This window comes from Oncorhynchus gorbuscha, linkage group LG11 (assembly GCF_021184085.1).
Source record: "Oncorhynchus gorbuscha isolate QuinsamMale2020 ecotype Even-year linkage group LG11, OgorEven_v1.0, whole genome shotgun sequence".
Lineage (NCBI taxonomy): Eukaryota > Metazoa > Chordata > Actinopteri > Salmoniformes > Salmonidae > Oncorhynchus > Oncorhynchus gorbuscha.
The window spans coordinates 10,903,264-10,917,182 of NC_060183.1; positions in this window are offsets into that span (position 1 = coordinate 10,903,264).

The following is a 13,919-nucleotide window of genomic DNA, read 5'->3' on the forward strand; positions in this document are numbered from 1 at the left end:
ATGTTACAGGTGTCAAGCTTATGGGCATGTGGCAGCAGGGTGTAGGAGGGAGGATTCAAGCTGTGAGAAATGTGCAGAAGGGCATATTACATTAGGTGTTACAGATGGCATGTGGCAGCAGTGTGTAGGAGGGAGGTTCCTACTGTAGGTGTGAGAAGTGTGCAGAAGGGCTCGAGACAAAGGAATGTGTAGTATTGGGGAAAGTAGTGGAATGTGTTAATTGTAAGGGTGCCCATGGGCCTGGGGATCAGACATGTCCCGTGTGAGAGAGGCAGGTTGAGGTTTCCAGGGTTAGAGTAGTGAAGAAGTTGTCATATGCTGAGGCAGTTTAGAAAGTAGAGGAAGATGGGTTAAGGAGGAGTGGTGGTGTGAGTAGTAGATCTGTACCAGTACAGAGGGAGGAGTGGTGTGAGTAGTAGATCTGTACCAGTACAGAGGGAGGAGTGGTGTGAGTAGTAGATCTGTACCAGTACAGAAGGAGGAGTGGTGTGAGTAGTAGATCTGTACCAGTACAGAGGGAGGAGTGGTGTGAGTAGTAGATCTGTACCAGTACAGAGGGAGGAGTGGTGTGAGTAGTAGATCTGTACCAGTATAGAGAGATAAACCAACAAGTGATATATGTTTCAGTAAGATTGGATTTTTGTCATTTATAACAATGGTTATGAAATATACTGCAGGGATGGAACATAAATCTCAGAACATAGAGGTTGTGGTGGCAGCTGCATTTGAGGTATTTGGGTGTGTGAGACTTGACGCCAGAAGAGTTACAGGATGTGTTAAGTGGTGGTGTCCCATCCTGTCAGGGTGTTGGCCTGAGGTAGGAGTAAATACTTTTAATTAGTGGAGTAGGCTGGTCCTCATTTTATTTTATATAATTTTGAAATTAGTGAGTAATATTGGAGGTGTGGCAGGTAACCTAGTGGTTAGAGCATTGGGCAAGTAACCGGAAGGTTGCTAGATCAAATCCCTGAAAATCTGTTGTTCTGCCCACTGTTCCTAGGCTGCCATTGTGAATAAGGATTTGTTCTTAATTGACTTGCCTACTTAAATAAAGTTTTAAAAAAACAACAACATGTATTTAGTAAATTTTTATTTTTCAAGCAATGTACAAGGGAGATGTACTCCAGTCTGGTAGGTGGTGGTAATGCAACACATTGGATGCCAACCGCCATTAAACCTCATAGAAGAAGAAGGAAGGAAGGAAGGAAGAGGAAAGGAATTGGGTTGACCATTTTATCTGTGGATTAATCGTCAGAGTAGAGGACCTTGTGTATTTCAGGTCAAATAACAACCCATTGTTTATAAACACACGACAAATTAGCTAGCAATGGCAAGTTGCTATATTTCCATAAATGTTGAATGATTTTCGACCTGTCCCCAAATGAATATATTTGGTTCAGACTTTATTTTGATATTCCATTGTGTGTAGCCTGATTGTAATCTAGAGTGGGGGTACAAAATCAACATGTCCGGTTTTGGCAGGATGTTAGACCCTGTGGCTGTCTGGTTTAAATGAACTAAAACAAGAGTGGGAAAATTTAGGGGTCCCAGCATGGACCAGAAAATTCCAGTATGATGTAATTGCAATTCTGGGTGTTTCTTGGAAAAGGGTTAGGTTTCTGTACAGCACTTTGAGATATCAGCTGATGTAAGAAGGGCTTTATAAATGAATTGGCTTTAAATACATTTTAGTTTAGCTAAATGCTACAGTTGTCAACAGCAATAAATGGCCAAATCAAATTGTATTAGTCACATGTGCCGAATACAACAGGTGTGAAATGAAATGCTTACTTACAAGCCCGTAACCAAAATGCAGTTAAAAATATACAGTTAAGAATGAGATATAAGATATGAAAGTATCAAGTAATTAAAGAGCAGCAGTGAAATAACAATAGCGAGACCATATACATGGGGGTACTGATACAGAGTCAATGTGCGGGGGCACCAGTTATTTGAGGTAGTATGTAAATGTAGGTAGAGTTATTAAAGTGACTATGCATAGGTGACAACAGGGAGTGGGGGGCAATGCAAATAGTCTGGGGAGCCATTTGACTAGATGGAAGAATGCACTTTTACAGTTTTATATTTATTTAACCTTGCAGACTGTGCATGCAGAGGATTGCGATTCCATTGAATTGGGGCTAGTTTAACCAAAATATGCCACAATTGCCTTGTGTATCCTACAAAAAAGGTTCACTGTTATAAGCTAACTTTTTTTCACGTTTCCACCAGCTAAATCTATGACGTTAAAATGCCTATTGACTGTGTTCCATCTGACTGAGCAATCCACTGTCTCATCAGCCCAGCCAGGCAATTTGATATCCACTATACAAAGCATCTCAAATCAATTCCAGACATTATCTCACATTTCTTGTAGACCAACATTTAGTTTACAACAGCAGAGATTTGTATAAACCTTGCTGTCTGTCTCTACGACATTTGCAACATTTCAATATGTCAATATTCAAATTCGATCTCCAGCTGTCCCGTAGTAATGAATGTGTCGGGGGTCGGGACGAGACAGACCGGCAGACAGCGTTTCTCAACCAGTCGAAATCATGAATCAGCTGGCATAATTTTTATGGATATACAGTGAGGGAAAAAAGTATTTGATCCCCTGATGATTTCGTACGTTTGCCCACTGACTGTCCACAGAAACAATCAATCAATCAGATTCCAAACTCTCCACCATGGCCAAGACCAAAAGGCTCTCCAAGGATGTCAGGGACAAGATTGCAGACCTACACAAGGCTGGAATGGGCTACAAGACCATCGCCAAGCAGCTTGGTGAGTAGGTGACAACAGTTGGCGCAATTATTAGAAAATGGAAGAAGTTCAAGATGACGGTCAATCACCCTCGGTCTGGGGCTCCATGCAATATCTCACCTCGTGGGGCATCAAGGATCATGAGGAAGGTGAGGGATCAGCCCAGAACTACACGGCAGGACCTGGTCAATGACCTGAAGAGAGCTGGGACCACAGCCTCAAAGAAAACCATTAGTAACACACTACGCCGTCATGGATTAAAATCCTGCAGTGCACACAAGGTCCCCCTGCTCAAGCCAGCGCATGTCCAGGCCGGTCTGAAGTTTGCCAATGACCATCTGGATGATCCAGAGGAGGAATGGGAGAAGGTCATGTGGTCTGATGAGACAAAAATAGAGCTTTTTGGTCTGAACTCCACTCGCAGTGTTTGGAGGAAGAAGAAGGATGAGGTCAACCCCAAGAACACCATCCCAACCGTGAAGCATGGAGGTGGAAACATAATTCTTTGGGGATGCTTTTCTGCAAAGGGGACAGGGCGACTGCACCATATTGAGGGGAGGATGGATGGGGCCATGTATCGCGAGATCTTGGCCAACAACCTCCTTCCCTCAGTAAGAGCATTGAAGATGGGTCGTGGCTGGGTCTTCCAGCATGACAACGACCCGAAACACACAGCCAGGGCAACTAAGGAGTGGCTCCGTAAGAAGCATCTCAAGGTCCTGGAGTGGCCTAGCCAGTCTCCAGACCCGAACCCAATAGAAAATCTTTGGAGGGAGCTGAAAGTCCATATTGCCCAGCGACAGCCCCGAAACCTGAAGGATCTGGAGAAGGTCTGTATGGAGGAGTGTGCCAAAATCCCTGCTGTAGTGTGTGCAAACTTGGTCAAGAACTACAGGAAACGTATGATCTCTGTATTTGCAAACAAAGGTTTCTGTACCAAATATTAAGTTCTGCTTTTCTGATGTATCAAATACTTATGTCATGCAATAAAATGCAAATTATTTACTTAAAAATCATACAATGTGATTTTCTGGATTTTTGTTTTAGATTCCGTCTCTCACAGTTGAAGTGTACCTATGATAAAAATGACAGACCGCTACATGCTTTGTAAGTAGGAAAACCTGCAAAATTTGCAGTGTATCAAATACTTGTTCTCCCCACTGTATATATGGATGAGTGATGGCTGTGCGGCATAGGCAAGATGCAGTAGATGGTATAGAGTACAGTATATACACGTGAGATGAGTAATGTAGGGTATGTTAACATTATATATATAAAGTGTCATTGTTTAAAGTGACTGGTGATACATTTATTACATCCAATTTTTAATAAAGTGGCTAGAGATTTGTTGTCATGTTAAGCTTTCCTAACCTACAGTGTAAACAAATCATCTGTTTTCGAGACCATAAATCTCATAAAACTGGAAGTGACCATAGCTGGGATCAATGGACTGATCAATGACTGGCACCAACAGGCGTTTCCTAATATCAAGGAATCATCAAGAATTGTGATCTACAATTACAGCATATTGGAATGTTCTGGTCCAGTGTGGGATTTCCCAGAAGTTTTCCCACAATGTGTTATTTATATAACCAATACAGATGCAGGGGTGTTAGGACACTGATGATTTGTTCCCACAGATAGGAAATGACCTCAGGGTCATAGCATCTGTTCTGTTGCTGCCTCCACATTGTCCTTTCTCTGTCACTATGACTCCATACACTGGGCCTGACTGTAAAGATGAGGGGATTAAAATAAAGGATTTGTACTGTAAAGGTTTAAATAGGATACGTGTGTGTGTGTGTGTGTGTGTGTGTGTGTGTGTGTGTGTGTGTGTGTGTGTGTGTGTGTGTGTGTGTGTGTGTGTGTGTGTGTGTGTGTGTGTCGGTGTGTCGGTGTGTCTGTGTGTCTGTGTGTGTGTGTGTGTGTGTGTGTGGTGTGTCGGTGTGTGTGTGTCGGTGTGTGTGTGTCGGTGTGTGTGTGTGTGACATAAAATGGCAGTCATGCATTAAATGAACTCAGTGAAGCCCAGTTTTATGTGAGATATCTAATTTTGTAACACAGTTAGAAAAAGCATGTGATCAAACGAAGCTTCTGATAAAGTGAAACACGTATCGGCAAACTGCTTCGAAGATGGATACTTAGCATTTTTGACGCACGCCTCAGAGCATGGTATGAAACGTAACATTACTATTGGCCTGACACTGATGATTTACAGGCCACGTCAGGCCTTTATTTAGGGTTGCAAAATTCCCAGATAAAAAAACAAAAACTGTTTGTAGAGTTTCCAGGAATCTTCCAAATGGGATTTCTGGAAAACTTGGAAAATGTATCAAGATTTTGCAACCCTACCTCAAATTATTTTATTTTATTTGTCACATGCGCCGAATACAAGAGATGTGGACCTCACAGTGAAATGCTTACTTACTTACCTGCAAGTCACATTATGCAGGCTTGCAAAGTGATGTGTTATTCCTATTGGAATCCAGCCAGAAATAGGATATACAACAGTTGGAAATTCTATTCACCTGCAACCTGCATTCATAATGACTGCCACGGTTCAGAACAGTGTGAGGAGACGACCTGCATTCATAATGACTGCCACGGTTCAGAACAGTGTGAATGATTCATAATGACTGCCACGGTTCAGAACAGTGTGAGGAGACGACCTGCATTCATAATGACTGCCACGGTTCAGAACAGTGTGAGGAGACGACCTCATCCATTTCAACAAGAATAACCATTTTAGAAAGGGTGCAAAAAAACTAGATGATTAGTTTAGACATTTTTTATTGATCTTTGTGCAGCATAAGATTAATCAATAAATCACTTGATGTTCTGGCAAAAACACAGATTTTAGAAACAATTCACAAACACAAACATGCAGTAGAGCATGCATAGTAAAAAAGTGTTCAACCCCTTTGTTATGACAAGTCTAAATAAGTTCATGAGTAAACATTTGCTTAACAAATCACATAATACATTGCATGGACTCACTCTGTGTGCAATAATAGTGTTTTAACATTTTTAATGACTACCTCATCTCTGTACCCCACACATACAATTATCTGTAAGGTCTTTCAGATGAGCAGGGAATTTGGAATTTGGAATTCCAAATGCCTTGTAAAGGGAACCTATTGGTAGATGGGTAAAACTAAAAGCAGACATTGAATATTCCTTTGAGCTTGGTGGAGTTACTAACTTAACTTTGGGTGGTGTATCAATACATCCAGTCACTACAAAGATACAGGTGTCCTTCCTAACTCAGTTGTCAGACAGGAAGGAAGCCGCTCAGGGATTTCACAATGAGAACAATGTTGACTTTAAAACAGTTACAGAGTTTAATGGCTGTGACAGGAGAACACTGAGGATGGATCAAACACATTGTAGTTACTCCACAATACTAAACTTGACTAGTTTGATGGGGCGGCAGGTTGCCTAGTGGTTAGAGTGTTGTGCCATTAACCAATAGGTTCCTGGATTGAATCCCTGAGCTGACAAAGTAAAAACCTGTTGTTCTGCACCTGAACAAGGCAGTTAACCCACTGTTCCCCAGTAGATTGTAATTGTAAATTAAAATGAGCTCTTAACTGACCTGTCTAGTTAAATAAAGGTAAATAGGAGTGAAAAGGAAGCCTGTACAGAATAAAAATATTCCAAAACATGCATCATGTTTGAAACAAGGCACTATTGTAGTACTGCAAAAAACATGGCAAAGTAATTAAGTTTTTGTCCTGAACAAAGTGTATTGGATTTGCCTAAAAAAGAACCTCAGACACTGGGAGATGAATTCACCTTTCAGCTGGACAATAACCCATGGCCAATTACCAAGAAGACAGTGAATCTATGGCAAGACCTGAAAATGGTTCTCTAGCTATGATCAACAGCCAATTTGGCAGAGCTTAAAGAATAAATGGGCAGATGTTGAACAATCCAGGTGTGAAAATCTCTTGCAGACTCACAGCTGTAAACACTGGGGCGGCAGAGTAGCCTAGTCGTTAGTGTTGGACTAGGAACTGAAAGGTTGCAAGTTTAAATCACCGAGCTGACAAAGTACAAATCTGTCGTTCTGCCCCTGAATAGACAGTTATCCCACTGTTCCTAGGCCGTCATTGAAAATAAGAATTTGATATTAACTGACTGGCCTAAGGTGCTTCTTCAAAGTATTGAATTAGGGGTGTGAATACTTATACAAATGAGCTATTAATGTATTTAATTTGCAATAAATTTGATAACATTTCTGAAAATGTGTTTTCACTTTGTCATTATGGGGTATTGTGTGTAGATGGGTGAGAAAATAAATCGATTTAATCCATTTTGAATTCAGTCAAGGGGTATGAATACTTTCTGAAGGCACTGTGCAGACCAAAACCAACTTCCTTTTTAAACCAGCTTAGTAAAGGTTATGCCAATGCAGTTTAGGCAGACCGGCATGTTATCTTCCAGCTTTGGTGTTGATTATACAGATGAATATTGTCCTTTAAGGCTTTTTAATAATTGTGTAATTATTATAATATATAATTATTTATATTGATTAATTCACATTCTCAGTAATTGTATGTTAGTGGCAATGTGTAACAATACATTAGTCCATATAAATGTGCATTGTACTGTAGTGGTATTTACACTAGTCAAGTCAGTGCATAACTGTTATTAGTGATTTGAAACAGAAACTAATTCCACTAACTTGCAAATTTTTTTTTTGAAAACAACTACTAACAAGCCACACACTTTTATCCTTGTGGGGAACTAACATTTCTTTACATTCAAAGTCATTTTTCCCTTACCATAACCCTAACTTTAACCCCTAACACTAACCCAAACCTAACTCCTAACCCTTACCATAACCCTAACTTTAACCCCTAACACTAACCCAAACCTAACTCCTAACCCTTACCATAACTTTAACCCCTAACACTAACCCAAACCTAACTCCTAACCCTTACCATAACCCTAACTTTAACCCATAACCCTAACTTTAACCCCTAACACTAACCCAACCCTAACTCCTAACCCTTACCATAACCCTAACTTTAACCCCTAACACTAACCCAAACCTAACTCCTAACCCTTACCATAATCCTAACTTTAACCCCTAACACTAACCCAAACCTAACTCCTAACCCTTACCATAACCCTAACTTTAACCCATAACCCTAACTTTAACCCCTAACACTAACCCAACCCTAACTCCTAACCCTTACCATAACCCTAACTTTAACCCATAACACTAACTTTAACCCCTAACACTAACCCAAACCTAACTCCTAACCCTTACCATAACCCTAACTCCTAACCCTTACCATAACCCTAACTTTAACCCCTAACACTAACCCAAACCTAACTCCTAACCCTTACCACAACCCTAACTCCTAACCCTTACCATAACCCTAACTTTAACCCCTAACACTAACCCAAACCTAACTCCTAACCCTTACCATAACCCTAACTTTAACCCCTAACACTAACCCAAACCTAACTCCTAACCCTTACCATAACCCTAACTTTAACCCCTAACACTAACCCAACCCTAACTCCTAACCCTTACCATAACCCTAACTTTAACCCCTAACACTAACCCAAACCTAACTCCTAACCCTTACCATAACCCTAAATTTAACCCCTAACACTAACCCAAACCTAACTCCTAACCCTTACCATAACCCTAACTTTAACCCCTAACACTAACCCAACCCTAACTCCTAACCCTTACCATAACCCTAACTTTAACCCATAACACTAACCCAAACCTAACTCCTAACCCTTACCATAACCCTAACTTTAACCCCTAACACTAACCCAAACCTAACTCCTAACCCTTACCATAACCCTAACTTTAACCCCTAACACTAACCCAAACCTAACTCCTAACCCTTACCATAACCCTAACTTTAACCCCTAACACTAACCCAACCCTAACTCCTAACCCTTACCATAACCCTAACTTTAACCCCTAACACTAACCCAACCCTAACTCCTAACCCTTACCATAACCCTAACTTTAACCCCTAACACTAACCCAAACCTAACTCCTAACCCTTACCATAACCCTAACTTTAACCCATAACACTAACCCACAACTAATTCCTAACCCTTACCATAACCCTAACTTTAACCCCTAACACTAACCCACAACTAATTCCTTACCCTTACCATAACCCTAACTTTAACCACTAACCCAAACCTAACTCCTTACCATAACCCTAACTCCTAACCATAACCCTAACTCCTAGCCCTTACCATAACCCTAGCTTTAACCACTAACCCAACCCTAACTCCTAACCCTTACCATACCTTTAACCCCTAACACGAACCCAACCCTAACTCCTAACCCTTACCCTAACTTTAACCCCTAACACTAACCCAAACCTAACCCTTACCATAACTTTAACCCCTAACACTAACCCAAACCTAACTCCTAAACCTAAGCTTAAAATAAATCAAATCAAAGTTATTTGTCACATACACATGGTTAGCAATGTTAATGCGAGTGTAGAAAAATGCTTGTGCTTTTAGTTCCGACAATGCAGTAATAACCTAACAATTCCAAAACTACTACCTTACACTTGTGTGTGTATAAGGGATAAAGAATAAGTTCATAAAGATATATGAATGAGTGATGGTACAGAACGGCATAGGGAAGATGCAGTAGATGGTATAGAGTACAGTATATACATATGAGTTGATTAATGTAGGGTATGTAAACATGATATTAGGTAGCATTGTTTAAAGTGGCTAGTGATATATTTGACATCAATTTCCATCAATTCCCATTATTAAAGTGGCTGGAGTTGAGTCAGTATGTTGGCAGCAGCCACTCAATGTTAGTGGTGGCTGTTTAACAGTGATGGCCTTGAGATAGAAGCTGTTTTTCAGTCTCTCGGTCTCTGCTTTGATGCAGCTGTACTGACCTCGCCTTCTGGATGACAGCGGGGTGAACAGGCAGTGGCTCGGGTGGTTGTTGTCCTTGTTGTCCGTGGTCCTTCTGTAGCTCAGTTGGTAGAGCATGGCGCTTGTAACGCCAGGGTAGTGGGTTCGATTCCCGGGACCACCCATACGTAGAATGTATGCACACATGACTGTAAGTCGCTTTGGATAAAAGCGTCTGCTAAATGGCATATTATTATTATTATTTATGATCTTTATGGCCTTTATGTGACATCGGGTGGTGTAGGTGTCCTGGAGGGCAGGTAGTTTGCCCCCCCCCCCGGTAATGCGTTGTGCAGACCTCACTACCCTCTGGAGAGCCTTACGGTTGTGGGTGGAGCAGTTTCCGTACCAGGTGGTGATACAGCCCGACAGGATGCTCTCAATTGTGCATTATGGGAGAAATTATGTACATATATGGAACAACACAAATATTGTCTGGTAAAATGCATTGTCTATTGTATAGGACAGGAAGCCAAAGGAAGGCCATGAGAGTATGGGACAGCTGGAAACACTAAAAATGCAGAGCAAGATCTCTGGAAAGGTGTGTTCCGCGGACCACTCCGGCTTGCGATACCTTGTTATTAAAAGCCTATTGATTTTCACAGTTCTTGAGTGCGTCATAATTGAACCGATTTGCCACCACAGCATCTGTAGGAGTTTGTGAGTGCTTTTGGTGACAAGCCGAATTTCTTCAGCCTCCTGAGGTTGTTTAGCTCAGTTACAGCAGACTGGGATAAGGAATGATTGAATATGTCCATAAACAAACCAGCTAGCGGGTCTGCACATGCTCTGAGGACGTGGCTGGGGATGCCGTCTGGGCCTGCAGCCTTGTGAGGGTTAAGATGTTTAAATGTTTTACTCACGTCGGCTGCAGTGAAGGAGAGTCCACAGGTTTTGTTTGCGGGCAGTGTCAATGGCACTGTATTGTCCTCAAGCAAGACATCCTGGTCTGCGACGGGGCTGGTTTTCTTTTTGTAATCCGTGATTGACTGTAGACCCTGCCACATACCTCTTGTGTCTGAGCCGTTGAATTGAGACTCTTCTTTGTCTCTATACTGACGCTTAGCTGGTTTGATGTTTACGAGGGAATAGCTACACTGTTTGTATTCGGTCATGATTCCTGTCACCTTGCCCTGGTTAAAAGCAGTGGTTCACGCTTTCAGTTTCACGTGAATGCTGCCATCAATCCCCGGTTTCTGGTTTGGGAATGTTTTAATCGTTGCTATGGGTACGACATCATCAATGCACTTTCTAATGACCTTGCTCACCGAATCAGCGTATTTGTCGTTGTTGTTGGAAGCAATGCGGAACATATCCCAATCCACGTGATCGAAGCAGTCTTGACGCGTGGAATCAGATTGGTCGGACCAGCATTGAACAGACCTGAGCGCGGGAGCTTCTTGTTTTAGTTTCTGTCTGTAGGCAGGGAGCAACAAAATGGAGTCGTGGTCAGCTTTTCCGAAAGGAGAGCGGGGGAGGGCCTTATGAGTCGCGGAAGTTAGAATAACAATGATCCAGGGTTTTACCAGCCCTGGTTGCGCAATTGATATGCTGATACAATTTAGGGAGTCTTGTTTTCAGATTAGCCTTGTTAAAATCCCCAGCTACAATGAATGCAGATATGTGGTTTCCAGTTTGCATAGAGTCAAATAAAGTTCGTTCAGGGCCATCGATGTGTCTGCTTGGGGGGGTAATATATACGGTGATTACAATCGAAGAGAATTCCCTTGGTAGATAATGTGGTCGACATTGTGAGGAAATCTAAGTCAGGTGAACAGAAGGACTTGAGTTCCTGTATTTTGTTATGATCACACCACGTCTCGTTAATCATAAGGCATACCCCTCCGCCCCTCTTCTTACCAGAAAGATGGTTGTTTCTGTCGGCGCGATGCGTGAATAAACCAGCTGGCTGCACCGACTCCGTTAGCGTCTTTTGAGTGAGCCATGTTTCTGTGAAGCAAAGAACGTTACAGTCTCTGATGTCTCTCTGGAATGCTACCCTTGCTCGGAGTTCATCAACCTTGTTGTCAAGAGACTGGACATTGGCGAGTAGTATACTCGGGAGCGATGTGCCTGTCTACGGACCCTGACCAGAAGACCACTCCGTCTACCCCTTCTGCGGAGCCGTTGTTTTGGGTCGCCTAGTGGGATCTGATCCATTGTCCTGGGTGGTGGTCCAAACAGAGGATCCGCTTCGTGAAAGTCATATTCCTGGTCGTAATGTTGTTAAGTTGAAGTTGCTCTTATATCCAATAGTTCTTCCCGGCTGTATGTAATAAGACTTAAGATTTCCTGGGGTAATAATATAAGAAATGATACATAAAAAACTAAATACTGCATAGTTTCCTAAGAACGTGAAGCGATAGATTTTTATAATTTTTTAAAATAGATTTTCAAATAAGTCAAAACTAACTCAGCCACTCCTGAACATTCACTGTCTTGGTAAGCATCTCTAGTGTAGATTTGGCCTTGTGTTGTAAGTCGCTCTGGATAAGAGCGTCTGCTAAATGACTTAAATGTAAATGTAAATGTGTTATTGTCCTGCTGAAAGATGAATTAATCTCCCAGTGTCTGGTGGAAAGCAGACAAGTTTTTGTCAAGTTTTTTTTTCTAAGATTTTACCTGTACTTAGCTCCATTCCGTTAATTTTTTTATCATGATCAACTCCCCAGTCCTTAACGATTACAATCATACCCATAACATGATGCAGCCACGCTTGAAAATATGGAGAGTGGTACTCAGTAATGTGTTGTATTGGATTTTACTCAAAAATAGCACTTTCTATTCAGGCCAAAAATTGAATTGCCTTGCCGTGTTTTTTGCAGTATTAATTTGTTTTGGAATATTTTTATTCTGTACAGGCTTCCTTCTTTTCACTCTGTCAATTAGGTTAGTATTGTAGAGTAACTACAATGTGTTTGATTCATCCTCAGTGTTCTCCTATCACAGCCATCACAGTCTATGTTTCTATGTTTCCAGTCCAAAATGACTGCCCCATTATAGCTGCTTATAAATCTATAATAATACATATAGTATCACCTAATGTTGTGTTAGTTATTTTTGTCAACTTAAATTCTTGTGAATATTACAAGTTTTGAACTTCTATGTGCTATTTATGGCCTGTAGACCTCTTGACTTGAGCTCATACAACTAAAATAAAACAATGTATGGATTAGTTTGACTATAACAAATACTCAGATGAAACATATTGTGCAATTTATCACAGACTACTTTGTGTCAAAGTTTAACAAGGACTTTTGTTTAAAACCATTTCACATTTTTAAATAGTGGCTGGATTTGATGTCATCCACCCGGGATATGGCGTATCTCGTTGGCCCCGGGGTCAACAGAATAACATTTTAAGCAGACAGCCGACCTCTCCTCTCAGGTGGGGATGAAGACCAGGACAAATTCCCATTCTTTGAACGGAATGTACCGACAACCTCCGCAGGGCCCTGAAAAGAAGAAAAGGTGGCGCCACAAAGTATTAACTTAAGGCGGCTGAATAATTTTGCACGCCCAGTTTTTGATTTGTTAAAAAAAGTTTGAAATATCCAATTAATGTCCTTCCACTTCATGATTGTGTCCCACTTGTTGTTGATTCTTCACAAAAAAATACAGTTTTATATCTTTATGTTTGAAGCCTGAAATGTGGCAAAAGGTCGCAAAGTTCAAGGGGGACGAATACTTTTGCAAGGCACTGTATGATCAAGAGCCTCACGTACAGTATATCATTTGGTCATTGTGCTGCCACAGAATGAATTGTGAGCAGGGCCTCAAAAAAGCATTATATACACAAGAGCTGCAAGAAAATATCTATATCTTATTGAAACAATGTTGCGATTATTTGTGAGAATGCCAATAGGTGTGGTTCCCGTGGGGGTAAGATTCTATTGGGGGAAAGGTTCCCGTGGGGGTTGCATTGGAAGACAAGGCGGGGAGTGAGGTGAATGTATGTGTGCTCAAACACACATGTATGTGGGGGTCTGGGAGCGGAAGTGTGTACATCTGATGAATGGGAATGTGCCTGAACAAAATTGTATACATAGCAGTAGGGTTAAAGTCACCATTAGCCTCATGGTGAAATCCATGAGCAGTTTCCTTCCTCTCTGGCAACTGGGTTAGGACCCAAAGTTAATTAATTACTCCACCATGCTGAAAGGGATATTCAATGTCTGATTTTTGTTTTGTTTTACTTATCTACCAATACTTGCCCTTTGCAA